The following is a 19,160-nucleotide window of genomic DNA, read 5'->3' as shown; positions in this document are numbered from 1 at the left end:
GAAATCCTGTAACAATATGGGACAGGCTTATGGCATAACTTGAATTCACTTAAATTTGAGTAAATCTCTAGGTGCCACAGACTGTTATCTGACTCTTCAGGATGATCTTTCGAATTAAGATTTCAGTCTCTACATTGATGGGAATGGTTTCTCTTTCATGTAATTTTCTGTCTGTCCTGTATTGCTTATGATGGTAACTGATTCCAGCTGCAAGCTGTATACATAAGGCTCTGTTCAGCCATTTACTGTTTGGATATGGTTCCTTCATAAATAACTTTCAGCAACATTGAGCAGCGGCTGCATGCTTTAAATAAGAAAGAGGGTAATGTGAATGCAAGAACAACACAGGTAGAAATTTATTTTCAAAGCAGCAACAAAGTAGCAACCAATGTATTGTTTCTTTAGGACAGGGTTTTTCAGCCAGGGTTCCTACAGAGAGTCCTGCTCAGGGTTCCTTGAGCAATGAACAATTTCTGCCTCTCAGATAAGTTCCCACTGACATTATTGATCCTTTTAGCTATCTGTAAGGGGGTGATTCTTCCCAATGCTCACAAGTATAAGGAGCATTCTTCAAAATGACCATCTCATTAAGGTAAAATAAGTTGTAGATTTAGTCATTTTTAGCAGGGGTTCCCTGAGACCGGAAAGTTACTATAAGGGTTCCTTTGTGTGGAAAAGTTTGAGAAAGGCTGCTTTAGGATAATACACCTTGATGAAAGTCTCTTCCCAGACAGTTTATTTTACCCAGAAGACACTACTTTGTTAAGCAATTGTCTGTATTTATCCTCTGTATGAATAACACTTATAAACACCAATATACATTTCCTGTCCACATTTAAAAGCATTACATAATTTAGTATGATGCTGTTTAATTAACTTGGTAGTCACATTTTCTTGGTCAGATACTGACATTCGTAATGAAGGAAATTCCAGTATTTCTTGTTCTAAATACTCCCTGTAAGAGCAGACACTGTCATTATATGTTATGAAATGAGACCATGACGCATAACAAATATGTTTATTTTTTTACGTTGAAGTATTTCTTATTTAATGTTGATCTTCAGGAAAACAACAAAATAAACTTATGATACAAACTGTATATTTTAACTGCCATAGTATTTCTAATTCTTCATACAGTCTTGTGTTCCAAACACCTCTGCCATATAGAACAGTCAGGTTCTAGACCTGTCTAAAAACGACAATGTATACAGTACAGTTTAGCTTTACAGCCTGGTTCAGGACTGGTCTCAAAAAAACAAGGAGAGAGGCGCCTCTGGGTGCAGACGTTAACAAGCTTTAATACACATAAATTAGTCAAACTCACATTTAAGCAGAAAGTGATAGGTATAAAAGTATAGACATGGTTATGTCACGGTGGTGATCCTGAGTCCTGGGCCTTGTAGTACCTCTGTCAAAACAGTCTGGCCAGAGAGGTGTCCGCCGTTAAGATGGTTATGCCGCCTCCGGAAGACAAACGTGAGGCGCAGGGAACAGTATGCTGCAGGGGATGACGTCACCAGTAGAGGACGTGTTTCTTAAGTAGGCGCGCTGTGGTGTACTGGCAAGCCGCACTCCTTTATCAACAGACAGGTGCATTTTTAACACACAATTTTGATGCGTTTTGCTTTTTTTTCAGCTAATAGGAAAGTATCACAGTTCTGTTCATGGATTGTGACTTTGATGCGACTTTGATGTGGCTTTACACTATCTGGCACTCAAGTCACATCAAAGTAGTGCAGGAACCTTTATGTGTCTAAAGTCGCATGTTAGGGTTAAGGGCTAGTGCTAGGATTAAATGTTAAGGGCTAGGGCTAGGATTAAATGTTAGGGTTAAGGGCTAGGGTTAAATGTTAGTTAGGGTTAAGGTTAAATGTTACGGTTAGACTCCTTTCACACTACAGCACTGCTAAAACAGCGCTAAAGCGCCAGCTGTTTTTGCCTGCTTTAGTGGCATTTTATCAGCGCCTTTCTGCGTTTTTTGGCTGCCAGCGGGGCAGATTTTACCTTAACCTGTTGCCGACCATACTATGCTTGAGAATGCTTTAACACACCAATTCAATGACCTTTTGAAACAATGTAATATTCGTAATGATGAGGAAAAACATAAAAAGTATTAAAAAAAGGCAGGAAAGAGAGAATGGCCAATGTCGTATGCATGTTGTTAAAGATGAAAGACGTCACTGAAAAAAAAGTTATAGAGTGGTATAAAGATAGAACGGAATTAATAGGAAAGATAGAAGATGTGAGTAAAGGTATTTCAGCTATAGCTGTGAATGCAGATACACATGTTTGTGAGTGTGATGAACTGAGGGATGAGATTGAACAACTGGTGATTGAGATTGGTTCGTTGGAGCAGAGATTGAATGAGTTGGAGGAAACATGTATGTTAAGGGAACAATGTATCGCATCTTTAGGATAAAGAGAGGCCGGTAATGAAACTGCGGTAGAGACACTTAAGAGAGAGTTACAAGAATCTAAAACTCAGCTAGCCCAAAAAGATCATGCCCTATCTATCTTTGAAAGCACAGGCAATGGAGAAAGTGCACAGCCATTGTTGTGCTAACAAGGATACCCATCCCTTTGTGACACAGGAGCATGCTGATCGAACAGTAGCCAGTATATTCGGCTGACAATCCTGAAGAATCCCCAAATCAGAGTTCTTCTCTCTTTACTTCTGCGTCAGAAAGGACTGGGCAAGGATTAGGAATTATAAATAGGGAGGGTAGCACCCAATCCACAACACTCTCCATACAAGATTGCACAAATCTGTGCAAGATTTTGGGGAAATTTGACACAAGCGCTTCACCCATTAGTCTCTCAAACAGGCTGCAAGCCATGGTGGCACAGTACATTTTAAACAATAGGGATGCATGCGCACTCCTCCGCACATGGCTTCCATTGCAACTGTGTGAAAAACTGCAACCTCCAGTCGGGAGTCATAGAGGTCTATCTCCCGAGTTAAACTCAAATTGGGGAAACTCGGCAGATAGAATGAGGGAAATGCAGCGCATAATGGGAGGAAGAGATACTAGGGGTTCAGACGCCATAGAGAATACAAAGATTAGGAAGGGAATCAAGGTTGGAGATCTGAATGAGGGGTATTGAAATAAAAGTGAGGTAACTGCTGTCAGAAAAGGAAGTACTCCCCAAGGCCGAAATGCAGAGAGCGGTTCACTCTTGCGACTTAACACACTCCACCCCCTGGAGATGGTAAAGAGGGTGAATGGCACAAAGAGGCACAAGCTACCAGCAGGCTGGGCAGGGTTTGCGTGAAGGTCAGCGTAGGGATTAGTAGCCATGCAGGAGCAGGTAATATGAGCCCAAACAGAGGTTTAGAAGAAGCAGAGTCCAGGACGGGCCAGGGGTCTAACACCAGGAGAAAGTCTGTAGGCAGGCTGGGAGCCAAGGTACTGTGGACTGGAGGCAAGTTCAAGAACTGGCTGAGGAGACTGAGGATAATCCAGGTCACAAGCTGAGGGTCAAACACCGGAGGAACAAGCAGAGTCTGTAAAATAAGCCAGAGGTCAGGTCCAGGAGAAGATCAAGGTAGGTCGGGGTCGATCCGGGTCACAACAGGCAATCAGCAAACAGGAAACAGGAGATAAGTTCACAGGAAGCTGAAGATAAACCAGCGATTTGTCTGAGAAAGGAGGCAGGAAGGGAGTCATGTTATGTGTGCACATGCGCGCGCGACGTTCCGTGGGGCCGTGAACGTGTGTGTGCCATTCTGCTGTGAACACGCGTGCGCCGTTTTGGCCGCGCAAGCGTGCAAGGAAACGGCAAGGTTGATTCAGATTTCTTCTCTGACAGTGCCCCCCCAAGGGGCGGCCTCTGGACGCCCAAACTGGACATTAACTCCTGGTGTTCCTGATGGAAGGCTCGGATCAAGCGTGGAGCGTGTAAGTTACCTGAGGGTTCCCAGGAGTTATCTTCAGGGGGATACCCCTTCCATTTAATTAAGTACTGGAGCTGTTGACCCTTCTTCCTGCAGCCAAGTATAGCCTCCACCTCGAATTCGCTTTCCCCATCAATCTCGACTGGAGGAGGAAACCGGTTTCAGCAGCGATGCATGGAAAAATGGGTATATCCTGTATGAACAGGATAAGACACGTTCAAAGGCCACAGGGTTCACCATTCTTTTAATTTTGAACAGCACAATGAACTTTGGACCCGATTTTCGTGAAGGGTAAGGTAACCTGAGGTTGGTGGTGGAAAGCCAGACTTCCTCGCCAATCTTGAAAACGGGATTCTCCTTTCTTCCTTGGTTATAGTACTTTTTGTAGTCGTCCTGTGTTCTTTGCAGAGTCTCCTGAATCTTCTGGAAATTTAACTGGATAGATGTTATCCGGTCTTGCACAGCAGGGACTGGAATTTTAGGGATGGAATTTGGGAGAAAAGAAGAGTGAAATACGAAATTTGCCCAAAAAGGTGTTTGATTGGTGGCTGAATGTATAGAATTATTGAATGCAAACTCAGCATAGGACAGGAGGGAGGACCAGTCATCCTGAGAACAGAAACAGCGGAGATACTGCTCCAAGGTTTGGTTCATCCTCTCCGTCTGGCCGTTGCTTTGGGGATGATATGCAGAGGAGAGACAGACGTTGATTTCCAATGCTTTACAGAGCTCCTTCCAAAACTTGGAGGTGAATTGAACACCCCTATCTGAAACTATGCTGTCAGGTACTCCATGGAGCCTTATTATTTCCTTGATAAAGATATTGGTTGTATCCAGGGCGAAGGGAGTGCCTACCATGAGTAGGAAGTGTGCCATCTTTGAGAGACGGTTGACGATGACCAGGATGGTAGTGAAACCTGCTGAGGGTGGCAAGTCGATAATAAAATCCATCGAGACCTCTGTCCATGATCGTTCCGGAACAGGCAAAGGCCTCAGCAGCCCCCAAGATTTAGTATTGGATCCCTTGTTTCGCTGGCACGGAATCCATGAAGAGATATAGTTCTTACAGTCCACCAAAAAGAACGGGAGATCAACTCGGAGGTCTTTTGCATTCCGAAATGACCTGCCAGTTTGTGGTCATGGAAAGTTTTCAAGGTTAGGGGTCTTGCCTCCAGTGGAACAAAAATTTTATTCTGGGCCCAGAGCAGAACGTCATGTTTCTTTAAGGGGAGAACTTCTGCGTAAAGTGACTGGATGCCAACTTGATGGTGGTTATTAGATCAGTCTGAGTGAGCAAAAAAAAATTTTGCAGGAATAGGATGGTACTAGGTTCCGTCGACTGAGGAGATTTAGGGAACATCTGGGAGAGTGCGTCCGCTTTCCCATTTTTGGAACCAGGCCTGTATGAAATGTGGAAATTAAATCGGGGGAAAAAAAAGTGCCCACCGAGCTTGTCTGGGTCTTAAGCGCTTAGCTGTCCTAAGATATTACAGATTCTTTGGTCAGTGAAGATCATGACTAGGGTTGTCCCAATACCGATACTAGTATCGGTATCGGGACCGATACTGAGCATTTTGCTCGCACAAATGCTCCCAATGCCAAATCCGATACCTAGGAGAGAGGAATAAAGCGACTCTCGGCACAACCGGAAGTCAGCGGGCGGAACAACGGAAGTGACGCTCCGTGTTGACGTCAGCGATTGGACATCCCGACGCCCATCTTGGTACACCCTGCACTCGGCTGCAGTAAGCCAGCAGCAGACATCTTATTACATCCAGCCCATATAGTTCGGGCTGGGTGTAACAAGATGGCCGCATCGCAGCAGCCTTTCCTCATGGCATGACAGTGCCTGCCCATCAGTGACAATAAATGCCACCTATCAGTGCCCAATGCCCATAAGTGCCGCTCATAAGTGCCAGCCACCTGTCAATGTCATCTATCAGTGCCAGCCACCTGTCAGTGCCATCTATCAGTGCCAGCGCAACCTGTCAATGCCATCTATTAGTGCCAGCCACCTGTCAGTGCCACCTATCAGTGCCAGTGTCACCTGTCAATGCCACCTATCAGTGCCAGCCACCTGTCAGTGCCATCTATCAGTGCCAGCATCACCTGTCAATGCCATCCATCAGTGCCAGCATCACCTGTCAATGCCATCTATCAGTGCCAGCCACCTGTCAGTGCCACCTATCAGTGTCAGCCACCTGTCAGTGCCAGCCATCAGTGCCATCTGTCAGTGCCCGCCATCTATCAGTGCTGCATATCAGTGCCACCTAATCCTATCAGTGTTCATCAGTGCAACCTAATCTGTATTGTGCTTTGAAAACTGTCACATAACATTAAAAAAAAGTATCGGTAATCGATATCGGCGAGTACTTGAAAAAAAGTATCGGTACTTGTACTCGGTCTTAAAAAAGTGGTATCGGGACAACCCTAATCATGACAGAATGGGCAGCACCCTCCAGCAGATATCTCCACTCTTCCAGGGCGAACTTAATGGCCAATAGTTCCCGGTCTCCTACATCGTAGTTCCTTTCTGGGGGAAATAGTTTCCGGGATGCAAAGGCTACGGGATGAAGGAGGGCCTTGGGACCTCGTCTTTGGGAGAGGATGGCTCCAGTTGCTGTTTCTGATGAATCTACCTGCAATACGAATGGCAGGGCTGGGTCTGGATGCTGCAAGATTGGTACGGAGATAAATAGGGCCTTCAGCTTGACAAAGGCCTCCTGTGCCTCTGGGGTCCACTGGAAACGGTTGTGTTGACGGGTTAGTTGGCTGATAGGTGAGACAATGGAGGAAAAACCAATGCTAAATCTTCTGTAAAAATTAGCGAAACTGATGAATCGCTGCACCCCTTTCTTATCCACCGGGGCTAGCCACTCCTGGATCGCCTTGACTTTCTGTGGTTCCATTGTGACCCCTTTGGTGGAGATGATGAACCCCAAGAATTGAATAACAGTTTTTTCAAACTCACACTTCTCAGCTTTAAGGTATAGCTTGTGTTTTCTGAGAGTTGTGAGAACTTTTTTCACGTGAACCTGGTGCAATGCGATGGTGGCAGAGAAGATAAGGATGTCATCCAAGTAGACTACTAAAAAGTTGTCGAGATATTCTTGGAAGATGTCATTTACTAGGTGTTGAAAGGTAACCGGGCCATTGCACAACCCAAACGGCATCACCAATTACTCATAGTGTCCAAACTTGGATCTGAAGGCGGTCTTACATTCGTCCCCAGCCCGTATCCGGATGAGGTTATAGGCACCCCGAAGGTCTAACTTGGAGAAGATCCGGGGAGTGTGGAAACGCTGAAATAATTCTGGGATGAGTGGAAGTGGATACCGGTTTTTAATGGTTATTTTGTTAAGTTCTCTGTAGTCGATGCAGAGTCTTAGGAACCATCTTTTTTTTCCACAAAGAAGATACCGGCTCCGGCCGGTGAAGAAGATGGGCGAATAAAAACTTTCTCCAGGTTTTCGTCAATGTATGCTTTAAGGGCCTTCAACTCAGTCTCGGACAGATGAAATATGCTGCCATAAGGAATCTCAGAGCCGGGTAACAGATGGATGGGGCAGTCGTAAGACCGATGAGGAGGTAAGCAGTCAGCTCTTTTTTTATCAAAAACGTCTTTGAACTTGAGGTACACTGGAGGAACGTGCTGAAGGTTATCAGGTTCTGGTGCTATAGTCAGGCATGGGGCTGGAACTGGAACTAGGCAGTGTTGGGAGCAATATATGGAGGGGAAGGAGACCTCTTTCTTACTTCAGTCGATTCGAGAATCATGTGCCTGCAGCCAAGGGAGCCCCAAGATGATGGGAAGCATAGGGGAACAGATTATGTCGAAGCGCAGGAACTCCCAGTGGCCGCAGTCCGTGGTGGTAAGAATGGGTTCTGTTTCTTGTGTGACAGGTCCGGAGCAAGGAAGGGACCCATCAGCCAAATGGGCCTGAAGACTTTGTTTCTTAGGCAGGAGTGGAATGTGCAGTCTTTGAGCTAAGGCAGCATCCAGAAAGCAACTACAGGCCCCGGAGTCAATTATGGCTGGTAGGCAGATTTCCTTTTCTGCTAACTGTAGAGATACAGAGAGAGTGACATAAGTCTGAAGAAAATCTACAAGTTGATAGTTCATAACAAATTGTGAACAAGACTTACTGGGCCTCACAGGACAGTTGCGGAGGTGCCTTTCGTTGCCTTTCTTCAGAGGTGCGAGGAGAACGAACTAGTCCAAGCTTCATCGGTTCAGCTTTTGGAACGGGGATGACTGAGGGAGACGGAAAGGATGGATGGATGGGAAAAGGTTTTGGGAGGATCCAACTGGGTCGGGAGGCCTGGAAGCGCTCGAAACGTCGCTCCTGCGTCTGTCAAGTTTGGTTGCGGTTTGAATTAAGTCCTCCAAGGTAGCAGGGGTCTCAACTCGAGCCAGCTCGTCCTTAAAGTGGATGTAAACCCAATGTCATCCTTTCTAAACTACTGCCATAGGGGTTATCTGTAAGGATATACATGCCTCATGCATGTATCTTTACCTGTCAAATATCTCCCCTCTGTCTGTTATTAGACCCGAAAAACTGCATATTCTGTGGGCTGTTCTGTTGTCTGGAGCTCGGTGGGTGGAGTCGTGATGTCAGTAGACTCCCCGCCCACCTCTACATTCCCCTTGTCAATATGCATTTCTCTTGTGTATTTCTAACACTGAACTTCTGCTGAACTTCTGCTATGATCTCTAACATCCAGTGAAAAGACAGGAAAGTAACCACATGACTTCAGCATGCCAAATCATGCTGAGGTGTGGAACAGCCAATCCTTGCAGAGCTGCTGAAGAAAGGAGTGGGGGTGGGAACTTAAAAAAGGCCTGTGTCTTAGGCTAGTGCATGAGATGTAAATCACCTGTTACTCACAGCAAGGGGGAGGATTTGACAAAGTTTTTCTCAGTTTATCAAGATTTTTCTCACTGAACAATAAAAGAGGATTGCTCAGAGATGGATTAACTCTGTGTGGCAAGACTGGGCTCAAATGATAGGAGATCTTATACTCTACAGTATGATATTAAAAAAAAAAAAAAAAAAGAAATCGGGTTTACATCCACTTTAAGGGCTTCTGACAGACCCTGGCGGTACTGGTATTTATGAGCAGTGTCAGCTGACCACTTGCAAAATTCAACTGTATAGTCCTCTACCGGCCTTCTCCCTTGGGACAAGGTATAAAGAATGGCTTCGGCTGTGGAGGTGCGCTGTGGATCATCATATAATTGAGCCATGGATTCAAAAAAAGTGTCCACAGAGTTTAGCAAAGGACTTCTCTGCTCCATTAGACTATGAGCCCAGGCCTGCGGTTCATCGGCCAGTAAGGAGATTATGAATCCAACTTTTACAATTTCGGAAGAAAAATTTCTAGGTTGAAGAGCCAAGTACAAAGAACAGGCGTTCTTGAATGCCCTGAATTTCTTGCGGTCGCCAGAAAAACGCTCAGGTGTGGGGACCCTGGGTTCAGGAAGGGCCATCACCACGGTAGGATTAGACTGAAACTGAGACTGAGAGGAGGTGGCCACACTGGTGGGTGTAGTTACTGAGGCTGCTGGTACTGATCCCCTGGAGAGTTGCTGAAGGCTGCCATCAGTTTGGACGTAGCTTTCCTGTAGTTTCTGGACAGCTTCTATGAGAGCCGTAACCTGCTGGCACAGGATCTCAAGAGGAGGACGCGCTCCGTCGGCCTCTGACATGGCTGGTATGTACTATCAGAAAAGGGAGTACTCACCAAGGCCGAAATGCAGAGAGCGGTTCACTCTTACGGAGATGGTACAGAGGGTGAATGGCACAAAGAGGCACAAGCTACCAGCAGGCTGGGCAGGGTTTGCGTGAAGGTCAGCGTAGGGCTTAGTAGCCATGCAGGAGCAGGTAATATGAGCCCAAACAGAGGTTTAGAAGAAGGAGAGTCCAGGACAGGCCGGGGGTCTAACACCAGGAGAAAGTCCATAGGCAGGCTGGGAGCCAAGGTACTGGGGACTGGAGGCAAGTTCAAGAACTGGTTCAGGAGACTGAGGATAATCCAGGTCACAAGCAGAGGGTTAAGGCACAGGAGACTGAGGATAATCCAGGTCACAGGCTGAGGGTAAAAAACCAGAGGAACAAGCAGAATCCGTAAAACCAGCCAGAGGTCAGGTCCAGGAGAAGATCAAGGTAGGTCGGGGTCAATCTGGGTCACAACAGGCAATCAGCAAACAGGAAAAGGAGACAAGTTCACAGGAAGCTGAAGACAAACCAGCGATTTGTCTGAGAAAGGAGGCAGCTTTTATAGGCAAGGGAGTCACGTTATGCGTGCACTAGTGCGCATGCGCGCATGCCGTTCCATGGGGCAGCGAAAGTGTGTGTGCCGAAGCGCCGCTTCACAGCGAAAGTGCGTGTGCCGGAGCGCCGCAAAAGCCTAAAACTACACCAAGGCATTATGAAGTTTATTCTGCGAGATGGGGTAGCATTCCAAGGCATAGAGGATTGGTAACCAAACGTTTCCCTTTTTAAGACCCAAATGCGGAGACTACAAACTGAATATCATCAATATGTAGAACAGTTGCATAAAGTCAAAATGGAAGTGGCCGCATGGTCATTGAAATATAGCACTGGGGGAAACAATGTTAGCAGCCCTTAGCAAGCTGCATGGATGGTAAGAATTTTCTGGTTAATGTTTCTTTGCTATGAATAAGGTTTAGATGTGAGTTTCAGAGATTTGCCCTTCATGTTTGGAATATGATATATTTTTAGTATTTTCAAGGATAAGCCTCTGAGTTGTTATTTAAAAAAAAAAAAAACTTGTTTAGTTGCCATGAGCTGGAATACAGGACACCTCCGAAGTGGCGGTACCTGTACACCCCCCCCCCCCCCCTCTTCGGGACACCACTATCACAGGGCTGGTTTTAAGGCAGGGCAAAGGGGGCAGCTGCCCTGGGCCCCATCATTGTTGTGGGGCCCAAAGCAGCTGCCTCATACTATACCAGTTTAAATTTTTGTTTAATTCAGGTGGAAAAATTGTTAGGTTTAGTCCACCTGAAAGGGGGGTAATTGGCTATGCCCTCAATTAGCAGCTGAATAGATGGCCATGTCCTCAATTAGCAGCTGGATACATTTTGTTTAAGACAAGAGTTGGTAGGAAGCCGTTGTAGCCACTGGAGTTTGTTTTGTTTTCTTTGTTTGTTTTTATTTTCATTCAGGTGGAAAAAGTTTCAAAAGGTAGGCTTTGTCCACCTGAAAAGGGAGTTAGTGCATAGGTCTTAAGGTACAGATAAATGCATTGTTTTGTTTAACATTTAAATTCAGAATTTTTAAGAAGCAACATTGACGTTCGTTTTTTTTTTTATTTTTGATCATACCATGGGGATCCATTTTAGAGTGGGTCCATCCTAAAGAAGTCATGGTTGTTTTGATAATTTGTTTAGAGTTGCAGAAGCCAGCAATATTAGGTTCCTGGGTTCCAAGGAGGGAACTATGAGTAAACATAGCAAGCGAGCAGATATTGTGGATAGGAATTTGATTCTGCTCTTGTTTTTCACTTTCAGAATCCTGGTAAAGTGAGATTGGAGAGGTTTCTGGAACAGAGATGAAAGATGTGGGGATTACTATGGGGATTATTTATATTTATAAATCCCCATTCTAGTCTTTCTTATTGGAATGTAGCCGTTGTGTCATCTTTTATATGGTTGTTTTGTTGGTTATGTCCAAAGATGCTGCTTGCAGGACTTATTATAACGTCCCGCAAGCGCACCGCCACAGTGTGAAAGCACACACTGCAAAGAATGGGAGGCAGTCTTCAGGCACTTTTTAGAGGCTATTTCTAGCGCCAAAATGCCTGAAAACTGCCTCAGTGTGAAAGGGATCTTAAAGTCAGGGTTAGAGTTAGGCCCCCTTCACACAGGGTGGATCAGCTCAGCAGACTCCGCCAGCTCAGCGGGAGATCGCTCTGTTAATCCCCGCTGAGCCGGCGGATGACAGGTCCATCCCTGCTCACTGTGCAGGGACAGATCTGTCAGAGCTCCGCTATCCTCTATGGCGAGATCAGATGAAAACCACCATCCACCTCTTTTGATTGGATCTTGTCGGATCGGATGGCAGGCGGGTGTCAGCGGACACATATCTGACATCCGCTTGCCCATACAAGTCATACAAAGGGAAACTGCAGTCTGCTCACATAATTTGTAATAAAAATATCTTTGCCATTCTGAAGCTTCCCTCCAACCACTTTGCATATTTTATATATACTGTAATTCAGTACTTGCAAAATAAGCTGCAGAAATCTCCCTCCACTGAGTCTGGCTGCAGCCATTTTAACTATGGGCACCTGAAGTTGCTGCCTGTTCACTTCCTGGATTCACACAGACGCACAGAGGCACAACTCCAGCTCTGCAGCCCTGCAGCTCTCATTGGCCCTCTTATGACTCATCCCCACTCCCTTCCTGGTAAACTCTCACGAGAGTGAGAGAGAGCTGTGCATGATTTCAAAAGCCTAGGCTAATTACAAGACAAGAAACAAGAAGTGGGCTGTATAAGGTATTTACTGGCAGAAAAAAAATGTTTTACTATCCAAAGTTAAAACAACGAGGGCAGAGGATTTAATAGGTTGGAAAGTTAAAAAAATCCCGAAGGTCCACTTTAATAAAGTATTTTATTTTTATTTTTATTTTTTTTTAGTCTTGTTTAGTCTTTCTTTTTTTTTTTTTGACATTTGCCACATTTTGTAAACCTTATTTTAACTGTCATACAAGTTCCCTCCTTCCGCCTTCCTCTGTCTCCATTTGTTGTTTTGGGCTGTAATAATAACCCAGCTCTGATAGTCAGGTCAGGTGTAGACTAACACCATAACCACACATCCCTCAGTATTGGTGTTCAGTGGTTTACTTACCTAAGCACATGCTCCTGTACTGCATACATCCTCTCTCCTCATCGGCCAGGACTATACTTGCCAAATAAAGATAACATCACTTCACAGTTTCAGCTTGTAAAGGGGCATGCTTGAAAGCACTGCCTACAACTGTGGTCATTAAGCCAAACATCTGCCTGTTCTGCAAAGGTGAGTAAATTGGAGGTGAGTCTGTTTTCAGAATAACATGGTGCCACAGTCTTGTGAATTTTGGTGCATGTGAAAACGCACATCTCAGCAGATGTGTGAGGGTGTCATTAACAATTAATGGCACTGCTGTGTATCTGCTTAAGGGCAGCAGGTTTCTGTGGCGTCAGGAAAGCAATTTTGCATGTGTTCCCGGCATACACAAATGTGAACGCAGGCTAAATGTCTCAGTTACATTGGTAGTCAGTGTAAATGTTCTCATTACATTGGAGCTTGGTGTACAATCCTTTCATTCACACTAGTGGCCAGTGTGAAGGTTTCACTTACATTGGTGGTCAGTGTAAATCCCTCCTTACATTGGTGGTTGCTGTGAATGCTCCTATAACATTAATGGTCAGTGTAAATCCTCATTACATTGGTGGCCAGTGAGAAACTCCTCTTTATATTAGTAATCGGTAAAAAAAATCCAAACTTGTATTTGTGATGTGATTTGTGCAGTTTTGATTCCTCCCTTAGATTGGTAGTCCATGTAAAAGCCCCCTTTAAATTGGTGGTGAGTGTAAATCCCCCCTTACATTGGTGGCCAGTGTAGAAATCCCCCTTTATTGGTTGTTGATGTGAAATCCCCCATTACATTGGTGATTATTGTACATTTCCCTTTACATTGGTGGTAAGTGCAGAATTGCCCTTACACTTGTGGTCAGTGTAAATCCCCCTATACATTGGTGGTCAGTGTAAATCCCCCTTAACATTGGTGGTCAGTGTAAATCCCCCTTAACATTGGTGGTCAGTGTAAGTTGGTGGTCGGTGTAGAAGTGTCACCTTACATTGGTGGTCAGTACAAATCTCCTCAACAATGGTTGTCTGTGTAAATTCCCCTCTACTTGGAGGTAAGTGTATATTCCTCCTTACACTGGTGGTTGCTGTAAATAGGTGCTCCTATTACATTGGTGTCAGTGTAGAAATCACTGTTTATATTGGTGGGTGGCGTAAAACCTCCTGTTACATGGTGGTCAGTGCAAATTCCCCCTCACATTGGTGGTCAGTGTAAATTCGCCATTACATTGGTAGTCAGTGTAGAATTCCCCACTATATAATTTCCAAAGATTTCCAGCTTTGCTCTACATCAGTGGTTCTCAACTCCAGTCCTCGGGACCCACCAACAGGCCAGATTTTAAGTATTACCTTGGGGAGTTGCAGACTAGAATACTGCAATCACTGAGCAGCAAGTGATATCACCTGTGATGTATTTCAGCTATCTTGCAAACCTGGCCTGTTGGGGGGCCCTGAGGACTGGAGTTGAGAACCACTGCTCTACATGATTCAATATTTGCCAGTGTACTGCCTCCTAATCCCATCCTCCACCACTCCCACTGATCCCATCAACCCCCCAGCATTGCCACTGATCACAACCTCCCCTCCCATCAGCAGCATTGCCACTGATCCCAGGAGTCCTAGGATCCACAAGAGTTTTCTGTCTATTGATGGGTCCCCTCACATCCCCAGTCCATGGTGTGCAGGCAGTGAGGAGATGATGCGCTATAACCTTTGGCAACTAATCAGTGAGCAGTAATAATGTGCATTAAGCTCTTGCAACCAATCATTGAGCGGTAAGGATATGCAGTAACCTCTAGCAACCAATTAGAGAGTGGTAATGATGTCCAGTAACCTCTAGCAACCAATCAGTGAGCAGTATTGATGTACAGTAATCTCTAGCAACCAATTAACAAGCAGAAGTCATGTGCTGTAACCCCTATAAAATAATCAGTGAACCGTAATGTGTGCTGTAACCTCTAGCAGTCAGTGAGCGGTAATGACACACTGTAACCTCTGGCAACCAGTCACAGTTGCTGTTTGATCTAATTCATTAAACTGATTTTGAGTCTAGCTGCTATTTATTGTATGTCTCCGAGCAGGTAGAGAGCGAAATTGCATGGGGGGAGGCCAAGAAAATGTTTGCCCAGGGTCCAATCAATATTAAGACGGCACTGTCAGGAAGGATTATGACAATTTTTTTTAACCTTTTGGACACTTCATTATTTAACGGGTGATGAGAATTACAGATGGGTAGATGAGATTTTACTGAACCTTAGAAACAAACCTGAGATTCTCATTTGAAATTAACAAAAATCCTTTTACAATCAGAGAAATTACTTCTGGGTAAATTACATTTTTAAAGGTCAGGTTTAGAAATGATGAAAACTTACATTTGTCCATTAATTTTTATCTTTTTGGAGGAGCAGCTTTTTTTCCTGTAGAAAAAAAATCTGAGATCTAAGTCTTGTGTCATCTTGCCTTAGGAAGATGTGTCACAAGAAGTATAACTTGCTTGGTTGCATATCTGGCAATATGAATCAGAATTAGTTTAGGAGTCTAGGATGAGTTGGTCTCCCCACCTAGAAAACACATCCACCAATGGTGCTGCTGTACACCAGGGTTTCTCTGCTTTATTAAAGTCCATGCTCCATTATAAAAGCTAGTATCTACGAAAAAAATAAATATATAAAGCGGCCTTTCTCAACCAGGGTTCCTCTTGAGGTTTATAAGGGCTTCTTTAGCAGTGGCAAATTAATGTCCCACCTGCACTTACCACCAATGAATGGGGCATTTAATTTTTGACTGACTAGCAATGTAAGGGGGCCACTTCTACTCTGACCATTAATGTTATAGTACACCACAATACTGCCTGCATTTTTTTCTGCTAATAATATTCATGCCATTTAAAATGATTTAAACTGCATTGGGGGTCAGCTATTCTAGATATGCCACATTCGTTTCTAGTGTTAGTGCCACATCTTTAGTTTTTAATTTAGACTGCAATTTACTGATAATGCAAATATACCATGAGTTGCAGGTATAACACACTATGCTCTAAAGGTTGCCTACCCCTGCCTTAATGTGAACATCTAATCACCCCCCCCCCCCCCCCCAATTAAAATACTGCTTTAAATTTTTAAAATTTTCTACAAAATTATTTGCTCACTGCTAAAATTCTATTCTGATATGATCAATTAGTTTAGAAGGCAGAAATATCTCCGGAACTTGTAAGAAGTACTATGGTGTACACCAACATAACCATTATCCAGCAAAAATGTGCTTAAGTGCTGAACAGTAAAGGGTCAGCCCACCCAAAAATTATATTTCAGTTACATATGCAGTTTTGTGGTCTGAATAAGCCCCTTGCTGCTTTTATGTTTTGGTTACTCTAATGCGGCGTACAGATGATTGGAAATTCCGACAACAAATTCCTGGATTTATTTCCAACGGATGTTGGCTCAAACTTGTCTAGCATATACACGGTCGCACAAATGTTGTCGGAAATGACGAATGTCAAGAACGTGGTGACGTACAACACGTACGACGAGCCGAGAAAAATGAAGTTCAATAGCCAGTGCGGCTCTTCTGCTTGATACCGAGCATGCGTGGAATTTTGTGCGTCGGATTGTGTACACACGATCGGAATTTACGACAGAACCAGCCCTCAAATTTTGTTTGTCGGAAATTCCGACAAAAAAAGTCAGATGGAGCCTAAACACTGTCGGAATTTCCGAGAACAAGCTCACATCGAACATTTGTTGGCGGAAATTCCATCCGTGTGTACGCGGCATAAGAGTAAGATGTCCCTCCCATAGTTTCCAACTCTGTTGCTGATGCCATCTCACCTTTGTATGTTCCAGCATTTCCTGTTGCATTCTCCATAATAAAAACTAAATTAGGAATCCAAAACAGAAACTGGGAACCTCTCATAAAGTGTCCTTGACTCCTGTAATGTTTTTTCACATTGTTTAGTCTTTTTTTTTTTTTTGTATTTTGTTGACATTTGTCTCAAAAATTCAAACAGTAGAAGGAATATTTATATGTGAATAAAAATTGATCAGCGCAATAATGTGAATATATATAAAAATGTGATTGTAAGTAAGCTGCTGTCACTTTAAGTGATTCCACTTTCAACTCTAAAGCAATAATAATGCAAAATATAGTGCTGCGCTACTAATCCTCAGAACAATATAATCAACAAATATTGTGTATATTCAAAATAAATGTGTATTATCCAAAAAAAACTGTATAGATATATGTCTCAAAAGTTCATGCATAAAGTGTCTGATTGAAGAAAATCCAGCCGTATTCCACCCCAAGTGCAGATAAAGGTAAATGCTCTCCACCACCGGTATCATAAGCCGCTCACCTTATAGACAAGTAAAATCAGCAGTTGTCCCCTCTGGGGATAATCAAGACACCTGGCACACTCTGGATACAAAGATCTCCTCAGGCAGAAAGACTCCTTAATGAGGATAGATAGATAGATAGATAGATAGATAGATAGATAGATAGATAGATAGATAGATAGATAGATAGATAGATAGATAGATAGATAGATAGATAGATAGATAATTTTATATATATATATATATATATATATATATATATATATATACACACACACAAGAAAAAGGCAACATATAGTGCTCTCCGTTTGATAAAACTAATTTAATGGAAAAAAATAATGGATACACTCACAAGGATAGCACAATAAGCGTGTGCAAACTGCAAAGCATTGAAATCACAAGGTGGCCACGGTGTGATGTCAGTCCGCAAGCTCCACCCCTAGAAGCGTATCATCAGGGTATTGACTTCGTCAGTAGCCTTTTTTTTTTTTTTGTATTTTGTTGACATTTGTCATATTTTCAACCAGTTGAATTTCAAAATTCAAACAGTAGAAGGAATATGACTTACTTTAGTGCTATTTAGAAAAGAGGAAAAATAGAACTGGACCCGTAAGGTTATCTTACTAGTATTGCTATTAGAGTATTGATGTTCATGTAAATAATCTGGTTCCCGGGCGGGCAGCTTCCACATCCCGGAGAATCTCTAATGCCGCGTACACACGGTCGGACTTTTCGTCTACAAAAGTCCGACAGCCTGTCCGACATACTTCCGACGTACCTTCGGCGGACTTGCGGCAGACTTTCTTACGAACGGACTTGCCTACACACGACCACACAAAAGTACGACAGCCTAGTACGCGGTGACGTACACCAAGTCCGACGAGACTATAAAACGGAAGTTCAATAGCCCGTACGACACCCTTTGGGCTCCTTCTGCTAATCTCGTGTTTATCTCGTGTTAGTAGAAGTTTGGTGAGAGACGATTCGCGCTTGTGAGACTCGTATTTTTCAGTTCGTTTTAACTGTTGTTCAGTCTGTGCTTGTGAGGTTTGTATCTGCTTTTCAGTGCGTTTGGTCAGTTGGCATTGAGAAATCTTTGTTTTATTGGCCGCTCGTTCCTGATTTTCAGGTCGTTCTTCACAGGCCTTGCTGTTCTTCAGTGCGTTCTGTTTAGTGCGTTCTGACCAGCCGACCGTTTTGAAGCCATGTTACCTGTACATACTCGTCGTAGAGCTCGTGCATTGTATGTGCTTGGTGCTGTAGTTTATTCTTCAGCCCAAGACCAGTCCATGAACAGGGCGAGGAGGAGTTCATGGACCAAGAATTGGTTGCTTCAGCGTGACCAGTTCTGTCACATGCCTTTGCTCCGTGAGATCCGTGAGAATAATCCTGAGGATTTCAGGAACTTTCTCCGGATGACGGACCCCGTTTTTGACCGTTTGTTGGCTTTGCTGACCCCCTATATCAGCAGGCAGGATACCTGCATGAGGCAAGCCATCACTCCGGAGCAGAGGCTGGTCGCTACCTTGCGGTATTTGGCCACAGGGAGAAGCCTGCAGGACCTTAAGTTCTCGACAGGCATCTCCCCCCAGGCTCTGGGGATCATTATCCCAGAGACCTGTTCTGCCATCATACAGGTCCTGCAGAAGGACTATATTAAGGTAAGATATTTTTCTTTTATTAGCATCACATGTTCTTTTATGTAATCTTTGATAATGTAATGTATTTCTTGCTTCAAACACTACTTACCATCATTGCAATATAGTGTGAATGTCCCCTTTTTATCCTCACACATGCTGGAATTTTTTCCTGTTATTTTTTGTCATGCATGTATATTTTCCTTCAATAACCTTCCCAGCATGAAGTGATGGGAACATATCCACCTAGTCTACTCATTTTGAATGTATTTTGTTTGAGTGTATTTAGTGTGCTTATAATTAGCAATTATCTAGATTTCACAACTCCCCCACCCCCCCCCCCCACCTAAACTCACTCCAAATAGTGTGCTGCTAATGAGCAATTATCTAGATTTCACAACCCCCCCACCCCCCCCACCT

The sequence above is a fragment of the Aquarana catesbeiana genome, linkage group LG07 (assembly GCF_042186555.1).
Source record: "Aquarana catesbeiana isolate 2022-GZ linkage group LG07, ASM4218655v1, whole genome shotgun sequence".
In the NCBI taxonomy this organism is placed as follows: Eukaryota; Metazoa; Chordata; class Amphibia; order Anura; family Ranidae; genus Aquarana; species Aquarana catesbeiana.
This window is presented reverse-complemented; position numbering follows the sequence as displayed.